This window comes from Bos grunniens, chromosome 27 (assembly GCF_055505025.1).
Source record: "Bos grunniens cultivar Pamir isolate PY7600 chromosome 27, Bosgru_T2T1.0, whole genome shotgun sequence".
Taxonomy (NCBI): domain Eukaryota; kingdom Metazoa; phylum Chordata; class Mammalia; order Artiodactyla; family Bovidae; genus Bos; species Bos grunniens.
Genome location: NC_141191.1, coordinates 8,417,370 through 8,440,608, shown reverse-complemented (window position 1 = coordinate 8,440,608; position 23,239 = coordinate 8,417,370). Strand labels below are relative to the sequence as shown.

General features: G+C 45.4%; 1 long non-coding RNA gene across 1 annotated transcript; it reads right to left on the bottom strand.

Moving 5' to 3' along the window:
• Window positions 1-2,652: 2,652 nt before the first annotated feature.
• LOC147343487 (uncharacterized) lies at window positions 2,653-16,855 on the bottom strand. Its single transcript, XR_015156030.1, has 2 exons — window positions 16,682-16,855; window positions 2,653-4,492 (listed from the first exon to the last, which is right to left on the bottom strand). It is a non-coding gene; the product is annotated as an uncharacterized LOC147343487 (long non-coding RNA).
• Between the last annotated feature and the right edge of the window lie 6,384 nt (window positions 16,856-23,239).

Genomic DNA, 23,239 nt, shown 5'->3' with positions numbered 1-23,239 from the left:
TGGTATGGGGAGGGAGGAGGGAGGAGGGTTCAGGATGGATTTCCTTTTATAAAAAAAAAAAAAAATCATACAACCTGAAGGGGGAGGCACTGGGATTCCTGAGTTTGCAGCCAAGTCTGGCAGAAGTGTGGGGGAGCTGGGGACCCAAGAGTTGGCATCTGAAGTGGGGACAGTCTTGTGGAACTGGGATCATACCTGTGAGGCTGGCCCTCCTTCTGGGGTGGTTAGTATCAGAACTGAGCTGAAGCCCTGGACACACAGTTGGTGTCAAGAAGGGAAAACACACAAACAAAACCCTCTCAGCCAGGACCTGCGAACCCTCTGTAATCTCAATTTTAAGCAACTGCTCTCAACTTCCACCTCCTGTCTTATTGTCTCAACCCTTTGTAGATGAAGAACCTAGAATCCTTGACCTGATGCTGCTAAGCCCCCTCCCACGCCCCCGGATTCAGCCTGTTTTCAGGACGCCTGATGCACAGCGGGTCCTGTCTCCCCACTGGCCCTGCTTGGATGCCTCCTTCCCCTCCCCTTGCCTTCATTCCCCATGACTGCTTCACGTGGCATCTTCTCCTCCAAAGCTCCTGTCAGCTCCCCACGCCCACTCTCAGCTGCGAGACATCATGCCAGGTTTTCAAAGAAAATCAAAGCAACCAGAAGTGAATTTCCCCAGTTGTGGGCCCAGGTGTGTCTACGTCTGTGCCCACGTGTGGCGTGTGATTCTCTCCAAGCTCCCTGCACACCTTCCTGTCTCTTCTCCCTGCCCCCCTTCTGCGGTCCACACCACCTCCTTTTTCTTTCAGCATCTTTGAGAGATTCTGAGTGGTTTCTGTTTGATGATGACTGCTCTTTGTCCAGGTGAAATATTCCTGTGCTATTTTTCTTTATTTATCGTATTTAACTGCTTGCTTTATACTGATTCTTTTTTGTTTGTTTTTTAATTTGTGCCGGCTCTTAGCTGTTGCATGCAGGATCTTTAGTTGTGACACGTGAACTCTTAGTTGTGGCACGTGGGATCTAGTTCCCTGACCCGGGATCGAGCCTGTTGTCCAGCATTGGGAGCTCAGTCTTAAACAATGGACCACCAGGGCTGTCCCTGTACAATCCACTTTAAAAAGGTTTTGTAGGGGGTAAACAGAATTGGGTTTCAGGCTACAGGTATTTCTCCCTATGATGCATGATTGTTACTATGAATACCTTCTTTCAATGGGTAACCAATGAGAATAACACAAATGCATCATCCACATTCTCATAACCAGATTCACAATTGCTGCCTCCTAAGCAGACTGCTTCCTACCAGAGTGGTCCCTCATGTGATGGTCAAGTCAGCACATCTCTTCTCCTTCCTGAGGCTGAGCTTCCTGTGCTATACAGCAGCTTCCCACTAGCTAGCTGTTTTATGTATGATGGGTTTATAACAGTCCTTTACCTTCACTTCCTGAATCCAGTCTATATATAGCTACCGAGTTATTTCCAGATTACAAACTTGACAGTGTTATTTTCTCATTTAAAGTCCTTCAGTTTCTTCTCTTTGCTTACAAGACAAATTCAAATATCCAAACCTGAGTCTACATATCCTACAGTGTTTCCTTTTTCTTTAGCCAAAGGAAACATGACTTCCCAAATTCACATTGAAATCTACACCTTTCTATCTTTGCCTATGATCTTCCTTTTTCCAGGACTGGCTTCACCACTGTGTGTGTGTCTGCCTCATAAATACTGACTCATTCCTTAGACCATAAATCAAAAACTGACCTCACAGCAAAGTTTTCTCAACCTCTCCCCCTGCTCCCACCCCCACACCATAGGAACAGGAACAGCCATTCCTTCCTTTAAGACCCCTCCTCCTCACTGCAGTGAATAGTGATGAACTGTTACAGTGTGGATCTGTTTGATCCAGCTGAAAGCCCCTGCATTCTGGGAGCACATTTTGTTCATTTTGTACACGATTCTGCCTAGGAACTGGAAATCGTGGGAGCAGAGGAAATGGGTCTCAGGAAGAATGGTGCTGAGCCAAGCTGCCCTGTGCCTGGAATGAGGGCCAAGAGAGTGCTAGAAACTGAGAACCAGGTGATGCCCGAAGGGACCCATTTGACTGTTTCCTATCTTTGTGTAGTTTCTCTCACTTGAGTGCTTTGCCCAGAAACTTCAAGGATGTTAGATTACTATACTCGTGTAACATGAAGCAGGTGGATAAGCCTACATTCTAAATAACTTACTTCCTTTTATTAAGCAGGAGGGACAAACATATTTTCCCCAGAGGCAGATAATTTGGCTTTTACTTAGTACAGGAAGTATCTTTTTGCTAAGAAACCATTCATTGGAGCCTAGTGTCAGCAGGTGGGAGCCCTGGGCTCCGATGCTGTAGCATCTCAGAGTTGGAGGGACCTAAGTGATCATCGCATTTTCCAGATGAGAAAAGTAAGGTCCCGAAAAGAGAGGGTACTTCCCAGGGGTCCAGAGGCAATTGGCATCTCTGGAGCCACAGCCCCGGTTTCCTGACTTTAAAATTGGTGTTTTCTCAGTTAATCCTAAGACTCATTAATGACACTCTTTCATGGAGGAAATGTCTAGAGTTCTGAATAATAATCAGAAGAGAAATCAGAAAATAAAAGAAGATTAAAAGGTGAAATTAAGCAATGTTGTTCTATTTCCTTTTATGGACACTTTTTAATATTATTGCCAAAGTATTTTTGTCATTTTCAACCTAAACCATTTTTTTGTCTCCCTATTTCAAATGCACCTGATGAAGCACCCTCCACAGACTAAGGTACTGAAGACCCCAAGACTCCTGCCTCTTCTCAGCTGAGTTCCTTGCTTCCCCGCCCCAGCCCCCTACTTCCCTGCTGATGCAATGGTTAAAGTGCACATCTAGGTATGATTTACTGCGTTGTCTCCCCAGACAGGTTTTCTCTCTTTTTCTTGCTGGCATGCTGCCCTATTTCCTCTTGATTTCCTCCCTTCTGCAGGGGAATCTGACCATCTGAGCCCTAAGGCCGTGCCACGGTGTCACAGAGAGCTGTTCTCCTCCTTCTATCTCCTCCCGTCCTCAGTGTTCCTGGTGCTGGAGCAGCGCTTGGACCCTCTGACACCCTCCACTTGCCCAGCAGCTCAGCTCTCGGGGGTCGGCGGTGACTGGCTCCCTGAGCTTGCTGAGGCAGGGGCAGTGACTAGCCCCCCGCGTTTTGCAGCCTCGCGTCCCCTCCAGTCTCTGCCGATGAGCCAGGCCTGGGTACAGAGTCCCTGAGGGCCAGGCGGTGGCCCTTGTGTCCCGGCCAGGAGGCACTGCGCCTCCTCAGATGCCCATTCAGTGATTTCTCTGGTTCACTAGCGCCCGGTGATGGGAACACAGCGGGCCGTCAGGGCACCTCCAGGAACAGGCCCTGGAGGACGAAGGAGAGGCTCCTCAGGCCTCGCTGCCCACAGCAGGGAGAGGAGGTGGGTAAGCGAAGCTGAGGGCCCGGATGGACCGGGTCTCGGCTCGGGGGACCCCAGGCGGGAGCCCAAGGACCAGGCAAGCGGCCATCCTCCCATGATCCCTGCTCTGCATCAGGCCCCAATGCCTCTCAGAAGCACCTGGAGCCACGCGCCTCAGAATCATGCCTCAGCTCACCCAGCTCTGGCATCTTGCTGATGAGGGCATGGAGGCGCCGCAAAGGGATGTGACCTGTAGTCGGAGGCGGAGCCGGGACCAGAGCCTGGGGTCCGAAGCCTCCGTCCAGCGTCATCTTTCCACAAGACATCCCAGAGGTGTCTGAGGCTGCTTCTGAGGGAGGAAAGGGGCTGCGGGACCGGACATGTGCGGTGGCGGGCCCGGCTCTGCGTCCACCCGAGGCTTAGTCCTCCTGACCTCGGTGTGGTCCTGCTCCCCGCGGAGGGAACGGCCGCTCGAGGTCGTCCCCGGGAGGCCGCAGGGCGGGTCCCGGGCGCTCCGCAGGGAGAGGGTCCTGGGGCGCTCTGCGCGAAGCTGGTGAGGTGCTGCCCAGCACCCAACACACTTCCGGGCACAACCGACGCTCATGGCGGCCCAAGACCCAAAGCCACCCGTGCGCACGTGAGATGGTGCCTCCCCCAGACCGACCTGAGGCATCGGGGACTTGAAGGGCCCATTCTTATTCTCACTGGAAGCAGGACCCCGAGACTGGAGTGTGTGCAGAAGCGGGCAGGCCGGGGGCCCGGGCTCCTGAGCCCCTGAGTCAGGAGCGATGAGTGAGGCCCCTCGAGGTCCAGCGCAGAAGGCATGGGAGCCCAGGCTCTGATGGGAGAAGTCTGGGCACAGACGAAGAAGGAGAAGAATCCCACGTTCCTATGGTTCTGTCAAAGGTGCTTCCTGTTTCCATGCTCGAGTTATTCTTCGTCTGGTTCACACCTCAGCTCAACGCTGAGGAGACTCAGTCTTGGGTTTTCAAGACCTCCGGCGTCTTGTAGGTGAAACAAAGTCGACAGTAACAGGACTCCCAACTCGTTCATGACTCAAGGATGTCATTCTGTTTCTCTAGGGAGAGAACGAGAGTTCAGAGTGAGGCCTGTCCTGTCAGAGTGGAGCCAGCAAGCTCCTCAGAGCAGAGCCGGGTGGGAACAGAGCTGCCAGCACCTGACAGAGAAAAGAGGTGCTAATCCAGGGCCACATTCTCCCTGGCCTGCTCTGCTGGAGGAGCACGTGGGGAGCAGACTGGGGCCTTTTATGGCCCCAAAACTGAAGAAGAATTTTATGAGATTCTTGTGACTGCTCTCTCTCCCTCCCTTCTTCCCTCCATTTCTATTTTCTCTCCTTTGAAGTAGCAACCATCCTTGCCTTGAACAATTTCTCTCACAGCCCATACATCCTCCAGAGATTTCACTCAGGGCCCATAATCAGAATTAGCCCACATTACTAGACCCAATGTGGATGTTTATCTCGCTCTAACTTTTAAACAGAAATCTTGACACGAACTCAATCATCTCCATTTTGACCCTGCAAGAGTGGTAGACTTAATCCCAGGGTGGCAGAAGCACTGGGTGTTGGTGTTGTCATTAAAACTCCCTCCATTTCTTCACTGGACACAGTCATTTCTGACCACCCAAGGACATCTTGGCTTAAACTACAACTTGTGCTTCATGCATGAGTTGAAATTCTTCATCAAGCCCTGGAAGAAAAATCAATGGTTTTTACAGAAGAAATTACACATAAAGAAAAAAAGGTGGAAGCATCTATTTAAAAAACAGCAACTGTCTTTAGAAACTGTTTTTGAAAAACCTTGTTTCATTTTTGGAGATTGAGGAAGTTGATCTTTGACAGGAGAAAGAAGGGATAAAAGAAACAGGAAAACAGGGGAAATGGATAAAAACAAGTTAATGTTTGCATTGTCATAACTGAGAAGAGTTTGCAGCATAAAAGACATTTACCAGAAGATAACCCCTAGACATGATTTTGACCTTGTTTGGCCACAGTTTCCTCTTCTGTGAAGTAAGGAAGTTGGCTTTGAGGATCTCTGCCAGTTCCAGGCATTGTGAGTCAATGTCTTTCATTGAGAGCAGAAAGGAAGAATCCTACACTTCAGAACCCAGGAGGTTAATGATAATTCTTAGAGACCTATAATTTTAGAACTGCAAAACCACTGAGAAGTAACCACAAAAAATCTAAATGAATAAGAGTTCAACGTGTGGGCTAGTGATGCATTATTATCCCAGATCCAGAGCTTTTCTCATGCAGACAGTAGCAGTTATAAAATATAATGAAAGAAGAATGTGGCTCAAAAAGAAAAACCATGAAATATCTAGGAGCCAAGTTACAAAAACACTCTGAAGGACCCAGAAAGAAACTTACTGAAGGTAAGTTTCTTAGTACAAAAGGTTGTACTAAGAACCTTACCTTCAGTAAGTTTCGGTTGTACTAAGAGGAGGCAAAAACATCTAAAGGGAAATCTAGTTCTTAGACTCAATCACCCACATATCATTTTTTTTTTCTTTAGTAAAACCTGTAATTTCAATGAAGCAATAACATTGTGTTTAACTTGATGGAATAATTTAAATGTTATTTGGTAATAGAGAATCAGTGAGTATAGGCATGCCCTCTGAAAGAGACTACAGAGGGAGATTTGATTATCTTGAACTCGAGGAGCTGTGTTTTACTAACAGCTCAGATCACTTAGTGCTGCCTCCAGCAGAGACAAACAGAAGAGCAGAAGGAACAGAACTGTCTCTGACCAGGACTAGGTAGGTGCCAGGCAGGCTGTGTGGTTTAGGTGCTCTGATGGGTGTATAACATGTGTTCCCCCGTCCTCCCCCTGACGGCCTCCCTGCTGTACTTGGCTCACCCGGGTGGCCCTGATCATTTTCAATTCTTCCAATCATGTATGAGCTTGTTTCTCTTCCGTGCAAGACTAGGTTTCCTAAGAAGACAGAGATGTGAACTCAGACATCAGCCTTCCATATGAGACATGTGGGAGTGAGGGCATGTCTGTGGGCTCAGGAAATTCATAGTGCTGGATGGTGCAAGCAACAGTTCTCAGGTCACTGCTGGGGACTTGTCTGTCATAGGTTTTCAGAAGAGCCTCCATTCCAGGACTGAAAGAATTAAGGATGAAACTAACCAGGAGTACAGACAGAAGTAGATAAACATACTAATAAATATCTTTGAAGAAAACCAAATGTTATCTCTCAGGGTAGCTATAAATTCCATCTATTAGATGAGCAAGCACACAGCCAAAAGCAAGCCAGAAACAATTTTTGCAATACATATAATATAGGATTAGTGACCTTAAATATACATGGTATTCTGAGAAGTCAGCAAGGAAAGATGAATAGAAAAATGGGTAAAGTGTAAGAGATAAAAATAACCAAAAAACATTTTTCAAAATGTTCAACCTCAGAAACAATTTTTTTTTAATATATTAAAACAAAAAAGAAAATATTCCCTCATTCAATTTGGAAAAATTGAAAAAATTCTTAAAACCACTAGTAATGAGAATATTGGCTGTCAAATATACTTTTTAACATTGTCAGTAAGAGGATAAAGTGGTACAATGTTTCTAGCATGGGCAATTGGGAAAAACCCATTAAAACTTGAAAAATGCATACATATATATATATATATATATATATATAGAGAGAGAGAGAGAGAGAGAGAGAGAGAGAGAGATTCCACTTGTAGGAATTTATACAAAAGTGTTACATAAATTCCTCAAGATATATATATATATATATATATATGGTCATACAAATTTATGAGGCAAATTCATTTGAACAGATGTAAAATTTTTCCCAGATAATATTTAAGTGGTAAAAACACATTGGCATTGAGTGTGAAGTAAGATTCTATGTTTTAAATTAAAAATAAATATTTACACAATTTCATTTGCAAAGGAAAAGAGCTGAAATATTCTGAATTGTAGGTAGTAGTTATAACTGAAGGGTGGGCCTATGGGTTTTTAAAAAATCTTTCATTTTTGCATTTATTTATGACCTGAAATTCTGGGTGTTTTTAGTTGAAACTTCCTGATGTGTATTATGTTTTATAATGAGAAAAACTGTGATAGATTTAAATGAAAGTAAACATTAAAATTAAAATCCTAGAAATAATTGGGTATATTTCTCCACTAATTTTTAACCAATACAAACTTTTTCTTCCTTTAAAGTGGATTCTCCAGGAAGATTATAACCCACCACCATTCTGGATCTTCCTTTCAAGTAGCCCTGAAGATCCAGTCAACTGGGCTCTAAATCTTTTCTAATGAACCTCCTCACTGGCAAGGGGCTGGCCTTACCCTCCTTTTGTAACAGCCGGACTCCCGCCCTACCACTGGCTTTGGATGCTCCAGCCTCTGCCTCACGGGGATGCCGCCTCCATAGATGTGGGCACAGGAGGGCCTCAACCCCAGATCTGAAACCCCAGGTCTAAGCAAACCCAAGGCGAGTGACAGCTGGGGCTCAGGGAGCCAGAAAGGATGGAGCAGTCACACTCCTCCTGCCGAGGCAGGTGCAGGGCCCCGGGGCAGGAGGTCATGTCTGCTCTGGTCCTGGAGGCCCTGAGCTCCTCGGACTTCTGACTGTGTCCTTGATCCTTCCCACCAGGCCTTCCAGGACCTCCGTTCCAGGACAATGAGGCTCCTCCATGTCTTCCTCACCGCTCTCTTGATCCTCTTCCAGGTACTGCCGGGTAAATACCAACCAGGATGCCCTTTCTTATCATTACTTGGTTTTTCCTTCCCTAAGTTAACCATGATCAGAAAGTAAAGCATGACAGAGCTACTAGTAGGTCACTTCCACACTAAAATTAGGCATTAAGTGATTAGAGAATTCTTTCCAAAGCATATTGTTGCATCTCCATGACCTTAAATCTCTTATTCGTGGTAACTCTCTCCCTCCTCTCTTTTCCCTGGAATGAGCTGGATGATTTGTGAACTAAATCAGTTGAATTACTTGACTGGTATAACCCAGTATGAGACAAACTTCCTTTATCAGGCCTGGACCGGACACCTCTTGCCACATGACACGGTGTGACCTTGAGTTCTGCTGGACAAGGCTTCCATCTAACGAGCCTGTGAGAGCTGGGTGGGTTTTGCATGATGGGGAGGTGGGGTGACTGGTGAGGCACACGGGGCAGTGGTTACAGACCCTGCGGTTAACACCCAGGTGTTCCTGTGACAGGAAGGGTGTATATATAAATATACATATATATATATTTTTTTCTTTCTTTTGGCTGTGCTGGGTCTTCATTGCTGCACGGGCTTTTCTCTAGTTTTGGAGAGCGCAGGCTACTCTCCAGTTGCAGGGCACACGTTTCTCATTGCAGGGGCTTCTCATTGTGGAGCCCGGGCTCTGGAGCACAGGCTCACCGTGGCGTCTCAGGGGCTTACTTGCTCCCACACGTGGCATCTTCTCGAACCAGGTTCATCAGCATCACTGACATCTTACATCAGAACAGATAGTGAGGGATACGAGGGGGATGTTTGCTATTGGTGTTTAGCTGGGAAAGAAGGGGATCCCAGTCAGATGGTGAGACCCCCAGATTTCCTCATGGGACTTCCACAAGGCTTCATATAAATGTCTTTTCCTTTTCCAGACAGCACTAGGGTGCTCAATTTTGAAAGACCCTGCCATCTTCAGGGTGGAATCTGCCTGAAGCAAGGGATGCCGAGCTGTGAGCCCTTCAGAGGACCCTGCGGGCATCCACCGTTTGCTGCAAAATAAAGTCGAGCTGATGGAGGCAGCCCAGCTGAGGAACCCAGCGAGAGACCCTGAGCAGGTCTCCTCTTGTGCAAATAAAAGCAGACAGTTCTCACATCTACACAATCGAGTGTTTTATCATTAGGACTGATGTTTTCCATGGCAGGGTAGGCAGTGGGAGGGAGACAGTTATTATGCTTTAAATTCTTGCCTGGAAAATTCCATGGACAGAGGAACCTGACAGGCTACAGTCCATGGGGTTGCAAAGAGTTCTGCACGACTGAACACAAATGTTGCAACAGTGTTTTCATTCACAGAGCAAATGTGACCCGTAAGCCACTTCAGCCCGAGGCTGGAGTCCTGAGAGAGGTTCAGTCATTCGGTGTCTTCCTTGTTCACGTGACTTGTCCAAGGTGTGGCACCGTCTGTAGTTTGCTGAGTAGGCTGCCTCTCCATACAGGTGTCACTCTCCTCCCTCTGGGGAGGGAACAGGCCTTGACAGGACCACAGCTCTCTGCAGTTTACAGAGCAGGTTTAGGGTGGGAGGTCGGAGACAGGATGCAAGGTGCCCAGGAAGCCGGCGACAAAGAGGAAGGACAAAAGACACGAGCATTCTTCCAAAACCTGAACAATCTCACAGGAAAGAAAGAGTGTGACTGGCATTGCGGTGGTGTGACGAGGACCAGTTCTATAACTGGGTCCCAATCAGTGATGAGTGGGCTTCCCTGGTGGCTCAGATGGTACAGAATCTGCCTGCTATGCAGATTTCTGGGTTGGACAGAACCCCTGGAGGAGTAGACAGCAATCCACTCTAGTATTCTTGCCTAGGAAATCCCATGGACAGAGGAGCCTGGTGGGCTACAGTTCATGGGATCAGGAAGAGTCAGACACCACTGAGCAACTAACACTTTCACTTGACTTTCAATCATGAATAATTAAAGAAAATTCAGAACAGGTTAGCAGATAAACAACCAGTGTACTGTTTCTGGCTTCTTTGTTTTGCCTCAAGTTTTATTTTGTTTTAATTCCTCAGCCAAAGTCACATATTTCAAGCCTCAGCACCATCATAAATTATAACATCTGGTAAGGAAAGTCACTGCATTCTTCTTTATAAAAATTATCCAGCTTATTCTTGCAAATTTTCCCTTTACAGGGTATTTTAAAATCAACTTAGTCAATAAAAAATATTTTTAAATCCTAATTTCTAGATTATCACTAGTGTATGGAAAGTCATGAGCCAATTTATCATTCTTTTAAAATGTATAATAATTTTCACTTGATTCTAATACTTAATCCTTGAGGAAGGAGACAAGTAGAACATCATGCAGTAATAAAGAATTCATTATCTAGAGTCAGATTCCTGATTCGAACTTTAATTTCACCACATACAAACTCGAACACCACACTGAATATCTCTAGTCTTATTTTTTCCCCATGGATACCATTAGGGATGATATCAGTATTGGTATAATGTAAGACTAGTTTATTCGGGTTGTAGGAAGGCCATCATAATCACCTGCAACACGCTTCACTTGGTGGGTTCTGATTAATTGTATAAATATAGGATGAGTAATCATTCATCATCTTGAGACGAGAGGAAAATATAAGAATTCTTGAGTCAGTCACTCTGAAGACATTTGTTACAGAAAAATGCTTCATTCAGAATAAGGGGGATCATTTCTTATGAGAAGCCCAAGATTTTCTGGGTGAGAAAAAACTGAAATCTCACCCCTAGCTGCTGAGACTTAAGTTAGGGATGGCTCAGCCAAAGCCTGGTGACAGAGGAGAGAAACAGCAGGTTAAGGGAAACCAGGAGGAGGGTGCCTGGTTGTCTGTTAGCATCAGTGACCCCATCTTGGGCTCGTGCAGCTCCTGCCGTCCTTCTGTTGACCCTGTCCAGAAATGGCCTGTGTGGTGAATCACGTCTCTGTCATCAGGGTCTTGTAGTTAATAGATATTGTTTAATAACCATTAGGACCAGGCAGCCTCTATGCTCTGTTAGTCCCCAAACAATGAGGATAAACTTCCCTGATGTATTCCCATGTGACTAGTTACCTTTTCACAAATCTTAGGAAAATAGATTCCTATTTTCAACCCCCCACCTGCATACACCAGGTTAACAACAAAATAGCCCCAGGGGCTCCTCAGAGGGAGCCTTGGAGTCCTGCTCTGTGAGTAAGTAAGGTGCTCCCCCAACCTTGGTAAAAAATGGACTTATTGATTATACCCAGCAGCCTCCTCATTTTTTGATCTCAAGATGCCATCTCAGTCTGGTGAGCTGTTTTCATTCCTTCTGTCCTTCATCAGGGGCACTAAGCCCCTGTCCCAAACTTGTTTTGATTCAGGCTTTGGCCAAGGAGCAAAGCCCTTCGACTTTCACTTACCCTGGAACTATGCTGTGTTTTATAGCACAAGAGTCAAGAACATGAGGCTTTATCGGTCATTAGACATCACCATGGCCTGGACAGGGTTCGGAATCAGCAGGGTCATTCCTAGAGCACAGATAAAGCCCATTGTCAGATGCAGGGGGACCATCTTCTGTACAAACTGAGCCAAGTGACATGCTACAATAGATCTCAGACACCTCTCAGCATCTGAAGAGAAGTGAGTCCTAAACCCTGTGATAGTTTTCCTTCTCGAAGTCCCATTCGGTTAAGAACAGGAGTGACTATTGGAAAAATAAAAGATTGTATCTTGACTGTACTTGTGCCTGAGTTGAAGTAGCGGATGGTACTAACTCCATGAAAGCAAATGGGAAAACGTCATCTGAACTACTCACAGGTTCCCATAGAGTTAAGTGCTCCATCAGTTTTAATCATTCTTTTAGATTTTTATTTTTTTGATGTGGAGCATTTTAAAATCTTTATTGAATTTGTTACCCTATTGCTTCTGCTTTATGTTTTGTCTTTCTGACCACAAGGCATGTGGGATTTTGGCTCCCCAATCAATGTTGGAACCACCATCACCTGCACTGGAAGGGCAAGTCTTAACCACTGGACTGCCAGGGACATCCCATTTATTCATTCTTTTTTTTTTTTTTCCATCTATTCATTCTTATTTTTACTGTCATCATCATTGTTGTTCTCTTCTGGTCCTGCACCCATTAAAAGCTAACAAAAGAAACCCCTCCAGCTTTGCCCGGAACATTGTTAATCGTTGCTCCTGTTAATGTCACGTGGTTTCGAAGTCCAGTGAATATTTTAGTTAGTACTCAGATTAGAATTGATCACTGTCTTCCACATGCAGTCGCCCTGATTGGACCTATAAGAGAAGCTTTGGGTTGCTTTTTATTCAACCCGCTGAAGTGCTGTTTGTTTTCTCCTTTCCAGGAACTTGCGAGGAGTCTCTTCTGAATCAGCCTTGAAGCTGCCTTACCTCCTCATCTTTGTTGTCTTCTTTTCTCAAGTGATACCAGGTAAATGGTCTCTGGCATTTCCCTGTCATGTCTGAGTTCAATTTCGTTTCTCCAACCTGCTCCACTTTCAGAGAGATACCCCGGTGTCCCCAAAGCACCTCAGGGATGCTAATGTGGGAAGAGTAGAAAAGGGAAGTTTCCCAGCCGGGTTTGCAGAAGGCTATCTGCCCTGGAGGCATAGAGAAGAAACCCTGAAATCAATGGGAAAGAATGGAAACAAACCGTCATCTGCTTTCTTTAAAGTCTAATATGATGACATAGTCATAACATACACAGTCTCCTTTTTGAAACCTTCCACCTACTGACCTGTGTCTGAGCTGAGAGCAGTACCTAAAGTTTACTGTTTGCCTCATTCCAGAGGCATTTTGTTCCTGGCTGCAGAGCAAGAAAAAAGAGGAAGCTTAGAGGTATTCTTTAGGAGATAATTCATATAGGTAGAACCACAGCATTTTGGGAAAAAACACAGATGTCTATTCTGCCCCATATCTTGAGCAAGCGGTGGCAGGGATGAGAAAAGAAGGGGAGGCGGGGGTCTGAGCCCCTGTGTGATTGCTCCCCGCATCACAGAAGTGCTGAATGTCATGGGACATCTCAGGGGCAGTAAGATCACTTGGATGTGCGGGAGGAGAGTGGCTGGTGTGGCTGAGAGGCGCTGGAGCGTCCCTGAGAGCCGGCACCTTGCCTCCTGCAGGGAGTCTTGTCTTTTTCCGCCATGTTGAGCTTGGTGCCCAGCACCCTTCGTCCTCTGTCTCCCCTCAGTCACTTCCTACAATCATCACATCACACCATGTGGTCGCTCAGTCGTGTCCAACTCTTTGTGACCCCATTGTTTGGCCAGGCTACTCTGTCCATGGGGTTCTCCAGGCAAGAATAATGGAGCGGGTAGCCATGCCCTCCACCATGGGATCGTCCTGACGCAGGGATCTATCCCAGATCTCCCACATTGCAGGCAGATTCTGGACCACCTGAGCCACCTAATGTAAATACATTCATCGGACCAATCATTCCTTTTCTAGGTCTCATTGCCCGGGGCTCCTCGTGCTTTCCAGGGTGTTAGCTCACAAAACCTGACAGATAATGAGCTAAGTGAGCAGGGGCTGGATGGATGCAGTAGCCCCCCCAATGCCCACCCCCAGACCCCGTCCTTTGTCTGCTTCTGGTCAACAAGCTGATCTCTGCTGTGGGCTCATTGGACACAGTCACTGATTCTGTGGCCTCACTCAGATGAGTGACCCCAAGTCAGTTTCCCCACTGAGCTAACTTTCAATCAGAATGAAGGGGGTGTAGATTCCCTTCCTCCACTGGGCTCTGAGGGGATGTCCTGGGTAAAAATGAAGACAGAGCTGCAGAACTCCTCATGTGAGATTTTTGGCACAGCGCTAGGACATCAATGGGTCCCAGCAATGGGCAGTCCAGAAGTCAGAGCTCCCGGGTCACAGCTGCCATGATGAAGCCACGCATGGCATGGGTGGGCATCAGGACAGCCTCCAGGATGTGACAAAGAGCTGCAGGTGTGAGGACCCATGATGAGTAAGCTCTCTGCTGGAAGCCAAGTGCTAGCACCTTCCCTCCAGCCTGTGGGTAGAATCAGCAGTTCAAGAAAGTGGAAACAAGGTTGATGTCCATGAGTGGGCAGAGTGGGGAGTGTGACCCTGCTGCCAGCCCTGGCATTGACCCCTCAGGGCGTTGACCCCCCAGGCCAAAGCCAATGAGAGCCAGGCCTCTGACCACTCAACCTGGGCTCCAAAGCTGGTGACCTCTACTAATGACCAAGAGTGGACAGGCTGGACTTAGAGGATCCTTGGGGGGCACTTGCTTATCTCCCCCACCTCCTAAGAGGCAGGAAAAGCAACCTTTTTTTTTTTTTTTAATTTTTGGCTGGGCTGCATCTTTGCTGCTGAACCTGAGCTTTCTGTAGTTGCGGTGACTGGGGGCTCCTCTCTAGTTGTGGTCCTCAGGCTTCTCATTGCAGTGGCTTCCCTTGTTGCGGGTCCTGGACTCTACATCACAGGCTCAGCCACCTGGCACATGGGGTTAGGTACCAAGGCATGTGGGATCTTCCAGGACCAGGGATCAAACCCATGTCCCCTGCACTGGAAGGAGGACTCCCAGCCACTGACCACCAGAGAAGTCCCAAATCAACCTTAGTCCTGGTTTGGAGCCAGGCAGGTTATTCCTTTTCTCTTTTAGAAACCTCTCTCCCCTCAGCTGGTGCCCTGATCATTCTAGGTCCTTGGCTTCAGGGTCTTAATATTTAGATCTTTAATCTTAATTGTAAGACTTATCTGAGAAACCCTGAAAGCAGGTGTATGTTCTTAGCCTGGGAATAGTGAGTGACCTTCAGAGTACTGCTGACACTCTTCAACTGTGTGGGGCATATGTGTGAGTATGTTCACAGATTTTAGTAAATATCTGAGGGCTGTGCTACCATCTTGTCTTCAGTGGGATCCCTTGCCAGGAAGATGAAAACACAAACTTACAAAATTTTAATGTGGTGTTTCCAAAAGACATCTGATAACCCCACAATGGTGCATTTCAGAGGGCACAATAACAGGCTGTAAATGTCAGCCCAAGAGAGCTGTTTACACTCTCTGATCCTAGTTTCCAAATTACAGCATACAATTTCTATTCACAACAAATTTGAAAATCAGCCTTTCTCCTACTGAACAAGCAAGTATAATAGGAGGGACAAAGTGAGGGAAAAGAGGTGCATAAGACAGAATACTTTCCTGGCAGTGTATTTTGGGGATCCCTGGTTGAACTGAATTATTTCTTCCCCTGGATCGTGATCTCAAGACTTTCTTCCAAAAACAGACATTTTTGTTCTTTCTTTAGGTTGTAGAATGCTTAATTTGTGTGACTCTCACACAAGTGTGTGCCTGGGAAGAAAATAAATTGTCTTCAACACATGGTAAATACACTTCTGCTGTATGATGGACTCATGTTTGATGGAACTTCCTGAATTAAGTGAATTGAGGAATTCACATTTAATGGATCATCCCTGAATTACATTGGAAAGCTGAAGACTCATTCTATCGTTTTCTTTATTCATCGACTATTCTGTCAACATCTATTGAACACCTACTGTGTGCTAGAAACTGTACTGGTAGCTGAGGCCATGGAACCAAAGTCTCTTCTCTTACACAAGTTGGGTGAATGAAGCATGTCTTCCCAGTGAAGGCCATGTGTGAGCTGAGACTAAAAAAGAAAGTACAAATCAGGCAGGGAAAGTCGGAGGACAAGTAGCTTAAGTGTGTTTCAGTGTGAGGAGAACACAATACGCCAGAAAGACGACTGCCACTGTGTCAGGGGTTAGTTTGCAAACCAGGCTGATGAAACTCGAGAAAGTATGGCAAACAGGTGAAGGACCTGAGACACTAGAGAGTTTGTCCTTCTTCCTTTTAACAGAGAAACACTGAAAATTTTACATGGAGGTGTGACGAGGGATGGAAACATGGAGAGACTGGGAACTCAGAAGCCACTGAGATTATCAGCAGCGACCACAGCTGCTTCAGAAAGCAGTTTGCTGTCTCTTGTGAAGTTAAGAACATGTTGACCATGTGGAAACCCATATGCCAATGGAAACACAGATATCCTTTCACAAAGGGACACAAAACTTCAGTGACTTTTCATACCATAACACGCACACCACACACTCAAAGCTCTTTCCCTCAGTCCATACATTTGTAGACACATATTAACAGGTTGGGTTTCCTGGGGCTCAGTGCTAAAGACTCTGCCTGCCAATGCAGGAGAAACAGGAGATGTGGGCTTGATCCCTGGGTCAGAAAGATCTCTTGAAAAAGGAAAGGACAACCCACTCCAGTATCCTTGCCTGGAAAATCGCATGGACTCAGTCCATGGGATCACAGAAGAGTCAGACATGATTTAGCAACTAAACCCCACCACCAACAAATTAGGTTGTGGAGAACATCCATTTCAACAGTCACAGGAGCAGAGACTGAGGCCTAGAAAAGTCAAGGCCTCTCCAGAGTTAATCAGCTAAGGGGTGGTGTGGCCAGACTTCCATCTGAAATCTTCCCATCCAGTTCATGACCTCATGCGCTCAGAAAGACCCCACAGGACCCGAGTGAACAGTGGCTCTTTTTTAACAGGACTCACCTGTGGGGAGTGTCTGCTGCTGCTGTGGATACTCCGATGCTGAAACTAGACGATGCAGCAGTGTTTCTTCTGACTCTTGCATTCTGCAGGCAGGATGACACACCCATGGATGTTCTGATACTTGCAGGCACCATCGATTTTATCACATTCAAGGTTTTTCTTTTTTTCCTTTCCCTATAAAGAAGAGCAGGTGAAAAACAAACAAATAAATAAGACCTGTGTAACTAAAGCTACCAGAATTCATCTTATATAGCTGCTGCTGCTGCTGCTAAGTCGCTTCAGTCATGTCTGGCTCTGTGCGACCCCATAGATGGTAGCCAACTAGGCACCTCCATCCTTGGGATTCTCCAGGCAAGAATACTGGAGTGTTTTGCCATTACCTTCTCCAATGCATGAAAGTGAAAAGTGAAAGTGAAGTCACTCAGTCGTGCTGGACTCTTAGCGACCCCATGGACTGCAGCCTAACAGGCACATCCATCCATGGGATTTTCCAGGCAAGAGTATTGGAGTGGGGTGCCATTGCCTTCTCTGTCTTATATAGCAAGGAACTCCAAATTACAGTCCACAGGGACACAACTGGCACTCTCCTTGATTTGGTGTGACCTACAAGCTTAGAATGTTTTTCCACATTTTTAAAAATTATACTAAGAACTGTGAAGGGGACTTAAATTGTTCTATAGGAAGGTGATCAAGCTCATTCATTTAAACAGGGTCTACTGGGCTTCCCTCAGGCTTCCCTGATGGCTAAGCTGGTAAAGAATCCCCCTACAAATGGAGGAGACATAGGACATGCAGCTCCGATCCCTGGATCAGAAAGATACCCTGGAGAAGGGAATGGCAACCTACTACAGTGTCCTTGCCTGAGAATCCAATGGACAGAGGAGCCTGGTGGGTGACAGTCCATGGGGTCGCAAAGAGTGGACCACAACTGAGTGACTAAAAAACTGGACCTGCTTCGTTAATGAATTCTGAGCAGAGTTGACATTTCCCTTCAGGGCTGGGGCCCTTAATCCCAAGGACGAGAGTCCTGAGAGCACATTGTTCAGACACAAGACCAGGAGCACCCACGGTGGTGGCTGCTCCTCGGCGGTCGGGGGTCTGATCAGAGCACCCAGGCCCTCCCGGGTTGGCGTCATTAGAGCAAGAATAAACTTTGGCTCTTTGAAGATGCTAAGATCTGGAGATGCTGTCAACACAGCACAGCCTGGAGCATGCTGTATCCTGAGGAGGGGTGCAGGGATAATGCAGGACCCCCAGTTTAGCTTGGATTGCAGGTGAGCAACACATAACTTTGTAGGATAAGTATGTCCCGAGTGATGCACAGATCATACTTGAGCTAAAGTATTTGTTGGTTTTATGTAATTCAGTAAGTAAATTAGTTTTCTGCGATTGTTGAATATTAAATAAAACAAGGTCTTTGGAGTCAAACCTTTCTGGGCTTGAGTTAAAGGGCTCCCTACATTCAATCTGCACTCCTTTGAACAAATTACTTCATCTCTTGCTCCCATCTTGTAAAATGGCCTGCCGCATAAATATTGCTATGAGGAATATATTTGGGATAAGACATTAAAAGTTTCATCGTTTTAGTTAAAGTGGAAGTTCAGTTCACTTCAGTTCAGGCGCTCAGTCGTGTCTGACTCTTTGTGACCCCATGAATCGCAACACGCCAGCCCTCCTTGTCCATCACCAACTCCCAGAGTTCACTCAAACTCATGTCCATCGAGTCAGTGATGCCATCCAGCCATCTCATCCTTTGTCATCCCCTTCTCCTCCTTCTCCCAATCCCTCCCAGCATCAAGGTCTTTTCCAATGAGTCAGCTATTTGCATTCGGTGGCCAAAGTACTGGAGCTTCAGTATCAGTCCTTCCAATGAACACCAAGGACTGATCTCCTTTAGGATGGACTGGTTGGATCTCCTTGCAGTCCAAGCGACTCTCAAGAGTCTTCTCCAACACCACAGTTCAAAAGCATCAATACTTCAGCACTCAGCTGTCTTCACAGTCCAACTCTCACATCCATACATGACCACTGGAAAAACCATAGCCTTGACTAGATGGACCTTTGTTGGCAAATTAATATCTCTGCTTTTCAATATACTATCTAGGTTGGTCATAAGTTTCTTTCCAAGGAGTGAGTGTCTTTTAATTTCATGGCTGCAGCCACCATCTGCAGTGATTTTGAAGCCCCCAAAAATAAAGACTGGCACTGTTTCCACTGTTTCCCCATCTATTTGCCATGAAGTGATGGGACCAGGTACCATGATCTTAGTTTTCTGAAATTTGAGTTTTATGCCAACTTTTTCACTCTCCTCTTTCACTTTCATCAAGAGGCTTTTAAGCTCCTCTTTATTTTCTTCCAAAAGGATGGTGTCATCTGCATATCTGAGGTTATTGATATTTCTCCTGGCAATCTGGATTCCAGCTTGTGCTTCTTCCAGCCCACCATTTCTCATGATGTACTCTGCATGTAAGTTAAATAAGCAGGGTGATGATATACAGCCTTGACGTACACGTTTTCCTATTTGGAACCAGTCTGTTGTTCCGTGTCCAGTTCTAACTGTTGCTTCCTGACCTGAATACAGGTTTCTCAAGAGGCCAGGCACATGGTTTGGCATTCTCTTCTCTTTCAGAATTTTCCACAGTTTATTGTGATCCACACAGTTAAAGGCTTTGGCATAGTCAAGAAAGCAGAAATAGATGTTTTTCTGGAACTCCCTTGCTTTTGCGATGATCCAGAGGATGCTGGCAATTTGATCTCTGGTTCCTCTGCCTTTTCTAAAACCAGCTTGAACATCTGGAAGTTCACGATTCATGTACTGCTGAAGCCTGGCTTGGAGAATTTTGAGCATTACTTTACTGGCATGTGAGATGAGTGCAATTGTGTGTTCGTTTGAGCATTCTTTGGCACTGCCTTTCTTTGGGATTGGAAGAGGTCAACATGATTTACTATTATTATTAGTGTTGCTGTTAGTCACATGGAAATGATTTGTAAGCCATAAAGTCCCCTGTAAATGTTTTCTATCACCATTACAATTTATGGGTTTACCACCAACTAGTTAAGGGCAATCATGGGAGGCTATTTTTCACTTCTTTAAGCTTCTCTTTCATTATTTGTAAAATGGAGCATGTCGCATATGCTATGCTTCTCTCAGAGTTGATATTATTCCATTTAGCACATCACTAAAGTTTAGCACAAGTTGATGAATCAACTTGAGCTTCCCTACTCTAGGCTCCAAGGTCATGCACTATATCACCCAACCAGTTGCATCTGCCACTTACCCGATGTTGTCTGGATAAGACACACAAGTAAGAAGAAGAGAGTGTACAGTAACTTCATGATGGGAAAGCAGTTTTTGGAATTCCAAGTAGTACAAGTGTCTGGTGGCACACCTGAATCGGGGCAGGCGATCTGGGAGAGAGTGTGAAAATTTCAGCTGGACAGAAAGTGCTTTTATCCTAGCAGAGATATTCAGCTGGGCCTGGGCCTAATTTGAGGATGTTTCATCTATCGACACATGGTCCAAGTGTTTGCCTGTCATAAAGGAAGAGGGTTGCAGGAAGTCAGGGTTTCTACACTGATTCTCACTTCTGCTTATGGCTCTGAGGTTTGGTGCATTTTTTGGAGAAAAATCATTAAACATTAAATTCTGTTAGGAAATTATTCATTTCTTTTTTTCACCTTTACTTCATGTCTCTGCATCTGTCCTTTTCTCCTTTCAGAATATATACCCTTAATCCATAGGTCTCAAAGAGTTAGACACGATGGATTTACTGAACAACAACAACCCATCACACATACACATTTTACAATAGAAAAATGAGAAGGAGTTTTGGAAATTAAAATGATCTTTTGTCACTCGCAATATTTTTTTTTTCTTTTTGCTACCATTTACAGAGAGACTTGATCCATCCTAAGCAACCACTTGCATAGACCACAATCAGGTGAGGCTTTATGGGCTAGAGTATTTCTTAATACAGATAATTCATCAATGTATTCTTGAGTAAAAGGCACCAAAGGATACCAGATAAGGGGCTTCCCAGGTGGCCCTAATGACAAAGAGCCCACCTGCCAATGCAGGAGATGCAGTTTTGATCCCTGGGTCGCTAAGATCCCCTGGAGAAGGGAATGGCAACCCACTTCAGTATCCTTGCCTGGAGAATCCCATGGACAGAGGAGCCTGGTTGGCTACAGTCCATGGGGTCACAAAGAGTTGGACGTAACTGAAGTGACTTAGCACACACACATACCAGGTAAATCATTGATATTTTTTGCATATCTTCCTTCTCTCCACTTGGTTTTGCTTTACAGTGTTCATATCTCTCTTTTTCTTTATATGTAAGTCTGCAAAGTAACAAGTCCTGTTTTATTATCTTACAGTCTCAGCACCTAGAACAGTGGCTGGAAAAGAGCAGGTAGTCAAACATTTGTTTCTATGAATAGGTACTAGTGTGGAAAAGTCAACAAATAAGTGAATAAATAAATGGATGAATGGAGGGAATGAGGGAAGGAAGGAGAAAAGAAAGGAAGGCTTGGGCATAATCCTTAGGGTTTTGAAGGTCTGGAGAGAGTCCATTAAGTTGCTTTATCCCAAAGTGTTCCCAAGCACAAGCACCCACTCACCCATTCCCAACATAACAGGTCATAGCAGGTCATAGTACATCATGGTCTCTAGCCTTCCCTCACCACCTCTCTTCCATCTTACCTGAAGTATATGTTCTGACGTTTTTCTCTCTGTCCTGAGGCAACTTAGCAATAAAATGTTTTCACTTTTCATCTTTTGATCAGCATTTGAATCTTTCACTAAGTGGAATTCTATTTTAGTTTAGTGACATCAACCTAAAAACAGAGCAAGTGTTTGTAGCAAGCTGTTTAAATAAGTCTTACTTAATTCTACAGAAGAGCTGTGAGGGTTTTACTTCCTTGGCCCCAGAAACAATAATAGAAAAGAAAGTATAGACTATAGGCATTGGCCGCATTTCTCTCTTGTACTTTTATACTGAAAGTGTTTCTTTACACTGATTCCCTAGTTGTTACCCATCTATTCCCACCCCTTCTTCAACTACAGATGTCTCTGACTCTCTCCTGGAAACCTACCTTGCAGATGGATCATCTGCCCTTCTCAGGTGGACTGCAGCAAAGACACCGGGGAGCCTCTGTCTACAGCTACATGCTTAAAGGCCAGATCAACAAAGGGTGGAGGAAGGGGTGAGTGAGGTCACACAGGATGCCTCCTGATCCCCGTTGGCAGGAGTCATCCTGGTGGAGCAGTGGGGGACAGCCAGACTCGATGGCATTGTTGACAACAAAATCTTTGTTTTCTCTGCCCACTGGAGCCAAATAAAATTTGCAGAGACAGAGTTTGGGACAAACAGAAAGATGGCTTTAATCATTAAGCCGGCAGAAGGGAGAACACAGTAGGTTTCTGCCTCAAGGAGCCTGTCTCTCCTCCATCGTGAATCCAGGGGATCATACAGTCAGGGCTCAGAGTCAGGGTTGGGAGATACGGGACAAAAGGTGTAGGGGTCCTGAATTCTCTCTTTTTGCACTGTTTGGAATCAGTCACTAGGCCAGTGTCAGGTAGCTAGGTATTTGGGTCTGGCAGTTGGTCCCGGTTGTTGAGTCCATTGTCCTTTGGGGATTTCCTGGTGACTTTCTTCCTGTAATTCAAAAGGGGGAAAGCAAACCTCTATGGGGTGGCTTCCAGAAACAGTGCACCATAAAGTTAAGCATCAACAAGAGGTTAAAATAGAGCAAAGAGAGGAACCAAACTACAAGGGGAGGTTTATGATGCCATAAAGTTAAGTATCAGGATGTGGCTAGAATAAGTTAAAGAATCATAGATGCAGAGTGTGGCTCCTGCAGAGTTAGAGGGCAACAGGTACAGATGTAGTTTGCATAATAGGTTAGTCTTCTGAAAAGAAGAAACTTAGTTATCAATGCAGACTGTTGATTGTTAGCAAAGTAATGCTCAAAATCCTCCAAGCTAGGCTTCAACAGTACATGAACTGAGTGCTTCCATATGTACAAGCTAGATTGAGAAAAGGCAGAGTAACCAGAGATAAAATTGCTAGCATCTGTTGGACCATAGAAAAAGCAAGACATTTCCAGAAAACATCTACTTCTGCTTCATCGACTAAGCTAAAGCCTTTGACTGTGTGGATCACAATAAACTGGAAAATTCTGAAGGAGATGGACCACCTGACCTGCCTCCTGCTAAACCTGTATGCAGCTCAAGAAGCAACAGTTAGAATCAGACTTGGAAAAACAGATTGGTTCCAACGGGGAAAGTAGTAAGTCAAGGCTGTATATTGTCACCTGCTTATTTAACTTCTGTGCAGAGTTCATCATGCGAACTGCCAGACTGGATGAAACACAAGCTGGATCAGGATTGCTGGGAGAACTATCAATAACTTCAGATTGCAGATGATATCCCCTTATGGCAGAAAGTGAAGAGGAACTAAAGAGCCTCTTGATGAAGCTGAAAGCGGAGAGTGCAAAAAGCTGACTTAAAACTTGACATTCAAAAAACTAAGATCATGGCCTATGATACCATCATTT